At 33.5% G+C, this 10,442-nt stretch overlaps 1 pseudogene; it reads left to right on the top strand.

Annotated features, from left to right (window-relative positions):
• The first annotated feature begins 369 nt into the window (after positions 1-369).
• On the top strand, positions 370-517 carry LOC129081218 (uncharacterized; annotated as a pseudogene).
• The last annotated feature ends 9,925 nt before the right edge of the window (positions 518-10,442 follow it).

The raw sequence follows: 10,442 nt of genomic DNA, 5'->3' as shown, positions 1-10,442 counted from the left end.
TTGTACTTTGATTACACTATAAATGCATACATAAATCAGTAACTACAATGGTGAAAAACAAAAAACAAAACCCCTAAAATTAAAAAAAATCCAAGAAATATCAAATTACATTAATTTTAAATGTTTTCTTATTTTTGTATACAACTTATTTTGTATTTTTTTTCTTAGTTGCTTGGCCTTTGTAAATTTTTTTGATGCCAAGTTGCGTATATGACATCAATGTTTTTTATTGAATTTATTGGGATAACATTCCTTGTTAAAATTATATAAATTTCGGGTATAAAATTCTATAATATATCATCTGTATATTGTATTGTACGTTCACCACCCCAAATCAAGTCACCTCTATTACTATTTATCCCTTCTTTACTCTCTTCTTAGCCTTTTGGCTAAGATCGAGTGTAATACCTATTCTTATCAGTTCAATCTTGTTTTTAATTTGTGACAGTTCCTACTCTATATGATAAAAATCTAATTAATCCACTAGGAAATACATTCTCTGTGGGAATAACAACATATTAATTACAAGTGGGAGTAGCAGAAAATTGAATAAATTTGGGGATGGTAGAATTTTAGTGTAGCTACATTTTTTTCTCATGAGAAATCTATGCAATTCCAGTTTTAAAATACCTGATGACAGGCTTCTGAATTTCTGCTGAAATATCAATAAAGAAAATTAAACCTCATTACCCTGAAAAAGTAGTTGGTATATAATTCAGTGCTAGAGTCTAGGTTAATGACTTGTGGTGACACAGTTGATGGAGTCATAATGAGAATAATGTTCAATGCCTTATACACCCTCTCAGTCAGAGAAAAAATTTAAGTAGATAAGGAAAAAACTTTGGCCTACTGAAATGTGTCCTTTTAGGAGCAGAGATCCATAATATTTATCAAATATAAAGTTCTGTACAAATCTCAGGGCTCTGTGAAGTACCAAGGAATCTTTATTTTCTCTCTTAAAATTTCTTATCATTTTCTTCTTAATTATATTCATAAATAGGCTCCATAAATGTTAGATAAGTGAAAGACCCACATCATTTAAGGTATAGTTCCAACAGAGACCTTCTAGGAGTTTGGCTGCTCAATTTTCGCAAGAGATCATTTTTTCATATACACACTTGTCAAAATGGCAGGAAGAGAATTTGGTAAAACTTTAGTCTGTTAGGATTATCCTAAAGAAGAGCAATAAAGAAGGGCAAAGGAATGTGATGAAAATGAAAATTTAAAAACACAGTTTGAGTGTGATATTTTAACACAGTCTCATGTTTTAACAAAATGATATAAGAACCAACAGGAACAAAGAAACAGAACGATATTGAATTACGTAATTGTCCTATCCCTATAGAAGTACCTAATTTCTTCTTTGAGTTATTAGTCACTGATTATTTTTGGTTTTAAGTTTTCCTTTTTAAAATTACCTAAGTCATATTAGTCTGTTAGTCATCTTTCTTGACCTCAAGATTTCAAGTCTTCTCCCAGTGAATGTGTCCATATATAAGCAGGAGTTTTTAAGCTATGCTTACGTGCATCACAAAACCGTCCTCCACGTCAATCTATTACAGTTAGCCAGTGAAAAGTCACGTGATGGCTGCAATTCCTCTACTTCAGGATAGACAGGATCACAGGATCGACAATTTGTAGGCTCCTTTATCTCCCCCTAATGTTTTTCACAGCGTTCATGAGCAACCGTTAAAGCTCCTGGGTGTATTATATAAAATTTTAACATTTTTAAAACTTTATTGAAATTTGACCATACAGAATTGCAATATGGTGATAAGGAGTAATGAATGAAGATATGATTCTGACTGAACTGTCACATAGGTCAACCACCTCTCTAGGGTTTTCTCAACTCTCTTGTCATCTTAACTTCTGTTGCTAAAATCATCCTTACCTATACCCTCTCTATCTAAAATTCTGGTACCCAATCTTATGAACAAACACCCAGAAAAAAAAAAAAAAAGAAACAGTTGACTCTCCCCTAACTTGCAGTCCAAAGTCTCCATTTAATAAAAATAATCTCTGATTAGCTTTTCTCCTAAAAAAAATAAACAATTTTTTCTTATCTTCACATTTACTAGACATTTTTGGACCCAGAAAATAAAATTTAGTACCCATATCAAAAAGATTCATGGAAGTTTTGCTTGTTTTTCATTGTTTGATCTATTTAATCACCCCCAAAGTATTATATTTCCTTAAAGGCAAATTTAGAGTTTAGCTTTTAGTAACCAGGATGTCTGCTGGCAGTTGTACAGTAATCAATGTACTAACATAGCATATAATTAATTTAAGGAAGGAAGCAAAGGGGGCTGAATCAAATATTAAGCTTAATAAACTGGGGAGCATGGGCTTGTTTGTTTCACCAGGAAGCTACAGTTTCACACCACAGGGGATCATAACATTGCTTCCCCAAGAAGATTAACACTCCTCCCTCCCCCCACCTTTCTGAATTGTTGGGGGGCACAAGAGGAGGTGCTTGACCTTAGAAACCTGTCAGTCTAACTAGGGAAAGGACCCCCCCAGAAAGCCCTTGAAAGTTGGGAAGTTGATTGGTTAATTTGAAAAAACACCTGGTCCATCCCAAACACAAGCTAATATAATTCCAGGGGAACGAAGAAGCTCTCTTTCTCCCCTGGGAATCTTCTCATCCATACCTTCTTGTGATATTTTTCTTGTTCTCTCTCTCTCTCCCCCCTCCCGCCCCCTTTCATCTTCTTGTTTGGTGAATCACACTCTCCCCGTGCATTTGCATGTTCTCATTTTCTTTCCCCTGGGAGTACATGACGATGTGGGTTTAGCAGTTACCAGGGCCTGGGGCATACTGTGTAGGCTCCAAAGGACTAAGCTTTAATATAAAGCAGAAACTGAACACTGGCTTTTGTTTCTGCCTTGCTGAAGGCATGGTTTGACTTTTTCCATGGCGCAACAGAAAGGGGAATGAAAAGCTGGAAACCCAGGGGCAGATTTCCACCAGAGTAAACCATTTTCCCACACCACAATCACCCACACATGGGTTCTCGAAATGCCTTCCTCATAATCCCTTGGAAAAGCCTTATTTCCCATGACAACAATTGTATTTGTTTGTAGATCAGATTATTAATATTTCAAAAACATTATAATCAAATTACAGGCAAAACACTGGATTTAACATTTAAGTTGAATTTTTATAATAAATACCCATGCTCCAATTTCAGTCCAAATCTCCTTTCAGTATTAGGTTGGTACCCTAAAGATGGAGACCTTCTCATAGGAGTTGGTACTCAGCAAAGTGTTTGGTATTATCTTGCCCTTTTCAGGTCTGACTGAGTGTGATAAACCATAGTACTGAAAAACTAAGGAGGAGGATTGAGTTATTATTTACATTAGCTGGTCATAAAAAATGTCTCTTAAGAACTAAGTTTTTATTGTGGTAGCAACACTGAAAGGAAAAGAAATCAACAGAGACAAGAGGGAAGCGGGGGGCAGGGAAAGGGAAGGGAAGGGGAAAGTCAAGGAACATATAGCAAGGACTCATGGACAAAACCAAAGGGGAAGAGCTGAGGGAGGGAAGGTGGGAGGGGGCAAGGGAAAGAGGGGGGGGAAGGCAGAGACAAATGTATTTAAAAAAGTAAATAAATTAATTAAAAAAAAATAAAGTTAAAAAATATGTCTACTTCATAGATATTGCAGAAAAGTCTAAGCATAAACAAAATCATGTGAAAACTTGTTAAACCAAAAAGGCATTTCTATATTGTAGGAACTGATGAAAAATCTGAGAAGAGAAAAATGCTTTTAGAGTGATTTTTTATTTGCAGAGAAAGCGAAATTGTGATGTACTTGTAGTTCATTAGGCAATACTTGAGTTTAATTCAAGTTAAAGGGAAAGTTAGACACATTTTAATAAAGGACATGATATTTATTTACATATTTAAAAATGTCACTCTGGCTACTGTCAAGAAGGAATGAAGGCAGGAGTACTGTCTGCACTATTATGCAACAACTGCACTATTATGCAGAAAATACAATAGGATATCGGGCCAAGGAAAATGGCAGTGAATGTTAAAGATATTTTGAAGCTAAGACTTACTTGACATATGGATGACCTGTATATTTATATGAAAAAATGAAGGGATCAAGGATGATTCTCTAGTTTGTGGCTAGGAAAATGTATTAGGCTAGATAGATAAATTTGGGAACATATATAAATGACATTTAATGCCTTAAACATAATTGAAACTACCTAGATAGTGTTGATCCATCTTTAATGAAAATCCAATGCCTTTTGTAGTTTATAAATTTCCAAATCTAATGACAAGTCAATGAATACATAATAATATATAAACTGTTTTCCTGTGCATTTCATCCAATAGTTTAAATGAGCATATTGTGTATTTCACAATGCTGTATTTACACAAATCTAATTATACAAAATGCTTTTTGTCTGGTAATCTAAAATAATTTCATAACTTGAAAATAAAGTTTTAACTTTCAAGATACTCAACTTGTGTCTTCCTCACTGTATGTTTGAACATCTACTTTATCAACAGAATATGTGGTCTACCTTTAAAATGTTTCCATAAGTGGACTAATTCTAATTCCTTCACTATCGCCTTTATCAAAACTGCAATTAATTCTCACCTGCATTGTTTTTATAGTCTCTTAAGGAGTCTCTTTATTTTCATCTTTTTTCTGCCTATTCATAGGAGAGGAGCCTAATTAATTCTACTGGGTAAATTCTCTGCTTAAAGTTTTTCAGAGATTTAAGTGCAAAGTTGTTATAGTCATTTACAAGGCCTTCCTGATTTTATTTCGACCTTACGTTTTCTAAAGTTCCCTCCAGCAGATTGGCCTGTTGACCATACCTTCAACAGCAGCCGCGTCCCTGACTTAAGCCTTTGGGCAAGCTGTTTTCAACACCTGAAGTATTCTTCCTCTAGACATTTACGTATTTTGTTCAGGTGACTTTTCCAGGTTTTTGTTAAACTCTCATCTTTAGAGTGAGTTATTTTGGACCATGCAAATCACAATTGGTTGCCATTCATATCCTGTTTCTCTTTTTTGTTGTCTTTGCTGAATAACCCTTACTACCAAAACTTATTTATTTGGATCATTTTTGTTCACCCCCCTGTTACCTATAAATTAGATGATGGCCAGTAATGTTTTTCCCTCTTTTAATCTTGGATAAAAGCTCAATGTCTGGATGGAGTGCCTAGAATATAGTAGAAATACTTTTGATTCAATGACTGAACTAGAGGTTCTGGAAATTCACTGTCTTCTTTACAGTATTATTTTCATAACAAGAATTTAGATAGAATGCAAATGCATGTAATTATAATTTTTAAAAATTAAGGAGCCCTGGCTGGTGTGGCTCAGTGGACTGAGTGCTGGACTGCAACCCAAAGGGTTGCGGATTCGATTCCCAGTCAACACAATGTGCTTGGGTTGTGGGCCAGGTCCCCAGTAGGGGGTGCATGAGAGGCAGCCACATATTGATGTTTCCCTCATATTCTCCTTTTCTTCCCTTCTCTATAAAAATAAACAAAAAATATTTTAAAAAATTAAAATGAGGGAGATAGTACCAAATGACCTCTATTAGAGAAAGAGTAACATACTATGGAAATTTTAAACACCTCTAATAAATAACAATAATAATGATAATAATAATAGAGTTGCTAATGTTTATTGTTTTTTTACTACTACCAGGTGTTACAGTGAGGAACTTTCAGGTTAAATAACTACCTTTAAATCCATAGTCAATGAGTTGTGTAACTGGAACTTTTTTTCTGTTTCTGATTTCAGAAACCGAGTTAGTAACCACTCTCTCATCCTTTCTCATGTCTGAGTGGTTTTTAAGTCTGATTACAAATAATAATCAACCTTGAGAGTGCTTAAAATCAGGTTTCTCATTTTCTACTCTCACATATGAAATTTGAATCCTCAGGGGTGATGAACTAAAGTCTTTTTAAGCAAACAAGTAAAAATTTTCCAAGTGAAAGTGATATGTAGCTGGCATTAAGACCATGGATACAGAGCATCAAAAAATAATTCAGGCAGAAAATAAATGGCCTAGAAAAAAAAATGTTTTATTCATTGAAAAGTGCAGAAACTAAAGAAACTATGAGACACAGAAAACTTTTTCACTCTGATATATGTATAACTTCACAAAGATCATTTCACTTTTTTCTGAAACAGCAAACAAATTTACACCAAAAATTAGGCAGGCAATAGAATATGAAATCAGGAATTTTGCAAGCAATTTTGCAAGCAATTTCCATAACAGTAGCAATTCTCCAAAGAATTATAAATGATGACTACCATATACTCTCTAAAAAAAACATCAAAATATTTATGCTCAATAAAATATGCAATGTTGAGCTTCAAAGTGTTGTAGGAGAAAATGCCTTTTTTTCCCTAATCTCTTCCAATTACCAATGAACAATAACAAAAACGTACTTAATGTGAGCCTTGTAGCAAAGGATTATTCATTCTCTCAACACTCTTTAATATGGCACCTATCTTCAGCAGATTCAGGAATTATGAAATATTTATAAAGTATTAATATTAAGCTAAAAATTAAAGACAACAGTGGAGAAGATAAGCTTATTAAAATTAATACTAAACACAATAATATGTAATAAATGATATAACAAGCCATTTGAATCCCAGGTGAAGTAGAAGCAAAGAAGTAGAGTTAGTATGAGTTAGAGGTTAAATTTAAAAAAAAAAACACTTGAAATTAAACATATTTAAGATTTTATCTCATCTTTCTCTAACAAAACAGGTAGTCACTTATCAGTTTCCAAGTTCCCTTTATTAAATGTAATACTGCCAATTTTTAGCTGGAAATATGTACTGCCTCTTTGATGCTGCATTTTCCAGCTCATCTGTTCTTTGCTGTTATTGGCTAAGTTCTAGCCAATGAGATGCAAGAAGCAAGAATGTGAGCCTCTACTGATGAACAGAATGAAAAAGAAATGTGTGAGCACTACCCAGCTTTGTCAGTTTTCCAAAGCCAAGGAAAAGGCAAAGCCATTTTAGTCATCTTAGTCCCAGAATGAAAACAATATATTAATATAGCAGATTGGTTCTAACCCTGGCGGCCAATTAACTTTGAACTCTGCAGGGAAAGAGAAATACATTTTACCTTGCTTGAATCACGTATTTTCAATTGTCTTTATGTTGTTGTTTGCAGCATAAACAGTAGTATAGGTAATTCATTTATTTACAAGTCATGTGAAATATATATCTTAGACTGCTCAATATGTCATTTTAATATTATAATGTTTAGAGGCTAAAATGCAACAGTATGTATATAGTACATAGTAATCCATGACATTATATATGAAAAATGTAAAAGAAAGACTGTAATAGCTTTCTATTTTTAGTCATTATAACTAGTTTAGATAATCTTGTCAGGTTATGGTAAAATAAAAACCTACAAATACACATTTTTAGGTACATATTCAAAATGTATACATTACTTATTTCTTATATCAAATTCCATAAAATCTTTTCCTGTCTCAATCCAAGGCATTTGAGTATAAGTTTCCATTGTTCTTTTAATTTATTTTAAAATTATTGACACTTAAAGATGCAGTTAGTGTTGATGTTTGTTTTCCAACCCTTAATTACTCTATATAAATCAATTTATAATGTCACAGAAATTAAGCATGTTTTAAATCATAGTTAATGATTATTTCCTGTTTTATTTGAAATCTGAATTAAAAATGTAAATTCTCAAATAGGTGTTTTTTTTAAGTTGAAAGTAATGACAAAGATCTTTTATTTGATTATTTTAGTTTTACAAAAATATGGTCTAGAAATACTTTATCATCTTCTTATATAGCAATACTGGGATGCGGTATGTACTGTTGGTGTCCTACTTTCTAACTCAGTATCTTTCTTTTTAAATATGATATCATTGCTATGAAGAGTATGTTGTACATGTTAATAATAAGAGACTCATCCCTGGCTGGTGTGGCTCAGTGGATTGAGGATCACCCTGAGAACCAAAGGGTCACTGGTTTGATTCCCTGTCAGGGCACATGCCTGGGTTGTGGGCCAGGCCCCAGTAAGGGGCGAATGAGGGGCAACCACACATTGACATTGATGTTTCTCTCTCTCTTTCTCCCTTCTCCTCTCTCTAAAAATAAATATATAAATCTATCTTTTTTTTTAAGTGACTCATCCTTCTTAATCTACGCTGTCAGTTTTTAAATTCTAACTATATCTTCCTTTATTTACTGTAGAATTGTACAGATGTTACCACATCACTAGACTAGACTGTTTATGGGGAGGTGCCAACAAACTATATAACTTTTCCTTACCCCAAACCAAGCATACCTATAATTACTCTACTGTTTGCAAGAATAGTGAAAGTATGACTGAACCTAATATGGAGTGCCTGGCCAATGGGAACAGGACATGGGGCAGGAGAGGGGTGCTGGTGATAATACAAGGGCCATTAAATGGTGACCCTGATATCTGAAGGTGTAGCTTGGAATGCAAGTCCCGAAAGAGGAACTTTCTTTGATGTGAAATAGCTCCCACAGTTAAATGCTCACTATACTAGAAAACCCACATATTAGACTCTGTTACGAAGGGTTAAATACTGGTATTTAAATTAAAATATACTTGTATTTCTAAGTGCAAGTTTGCAAAATAAATGCCAATTTTTTTAAATCACTTTTGGTGATCTGTTTTCTCTCCTTCATTCAATTATTTATATATTGTATTATCTGTATTATCTGACTTGGATTGATTTTTGATAGAGAAGAACATAAAAAATTAAGATTAAAATAGTCATACTGATATTATTTATTTAAAATATAAACAAATTTTAAAATGCATGATTTTATTAAAATAGAACTCAAAGTCAGTTTTTCACTAAATTTCCCAAGCAATTTGGGAAAACTTGTCATCCAGAAAAAGTTAAATTGTATTAAGAAGCTAGATTTCTCCAAAATAGGATAGTCTTAAATTAGGCAGAATAATTTTTCCAGCAATATTTACCACCAGTGCAGAGAAGTAATCTTATGGGAAATAAAATTCTCATCTGATCATTTGAGAAAACTGAACATGATTGGGATGTTAAAAAACCTGTGAGTATTTTTAACATTTTTATACTTAAATATGACCAGTGAGTAGGCTGTACTCATGTTGGTTTTGGTTTTAAGGTAGCTATTATATCTTCTCCCAAATACTTTAGCTCGAAAAACATAGTTTGTTTTTTGGAAAATATAAACATCCAAGTTTCATACAAACAAAAGCTTGCTAATGATAGTAATATAGAACAGAGTGAAAATAAACAATGACCTATTTGGCATATGTTTAGAGTCTTCATTACGTAAGTCTATATTTTTATTTTGTAGGGGTTAATAATGCTGGAGTGATTCCAAAGGTCATCCAAACACCAGTTTTACAAGAGGCTTTGCTATGTTAAGGGAACTAGAACAAACTATTCACAGGCTTGTGGCATCTGGAATAGTCCCATATTGTCACAACTTTAAGCAAAGCTTCTCCAGCTTCCTCCCCATTATCCACCAACTACACATAGTAATACAGAGAAATGAACTGTATTAGCAGACAGATCAATTCATTTTCTACAAATGTTGTCAGTGTGAACTTTGTGACTATTATAAATATTATTTATATTTACAGTGTAGTATTAAACTTACATAAAATCTCCAATTGTCCTTGTATATTAGGCAATATGATATGTAGTGCATTATTCAAAGTTGTGGAAGAATTCATATATATCTTGGGAAAAATAAATGTACACAACATTATAACTTTCTAACTTGGTAAATATGAGGCAAAAATGTTGATGCGATGTTAAGCTGTGATATTTAAGAAAAGAACTCTGAAAGCCAACTACCTCCACTCAAATCCAGGTTTGATACTTACCTGTAATGTTATCTTAGACAAGTTATTAAAACTCTCTCTTTTTAATTTATGAGTTCTTCGTTTTTTCTTTCATTTTCTTTTTTCTTTTTTTTTAAAGATTTTATTTATTTATTTTTAGAGAGAGGGGAAGGGAGGAAGAAAGAGAGGGAGAGAAACATAATGTGTGGCTGCCTCTCATACGCCCCTCACTAGGGACCTGGCCTGCAACCCAGGCATGTGCCCTGACTGGGAATTGAACCAGCTACCCCTTGCTTCACAGTTGGGTGCTTAATCCACTGAGCCACACCAGCCAGGGCATATTTTTTCATAATTTTCATAATTATTAACAAGAAATAAAAAAAAAGGGGGAAATTGCTTAGATCTTCTATTTCTGACTTCTACTCTCTTCAGAGAGAATGGCCCACATCCATATTACTTTCACTTAGAAAATATATGGGAAAAAAAAGCAATTTACTTTTTCTTTAAATTTTTTGATTGTTCAAATACATTTGTCTCCACCTTCCCAACACCGCTTTCCCCTGTACCTCTCCCCCACCTCTCTCCCTCAATCCTTTCCCACT

The sequence above is a fragment of the Pteronotus mesoamericanus genome, unplaced genomic scaffold (genome assembly GCF_021234165.1).
Source record: "Pteronotus mesoamericanus isolate MK-2021 breed Mesoamerican mustached bat unplaced genomic scaffold, CSHL_Meso_final contig_94, whole genome shotgun sequence".
In the NCBI taxonomy this organism is placed as follows: domain Eukaryota; kingdom Metazoa; phylum Chordata; class Mammalia; order Chiroptera; family Mormoopidae; genus Pteronotus; species Pteronotus mesoamericanus.
This window is presented reverse-complemented; position numbering and strand designations above follow the sequence as displayed.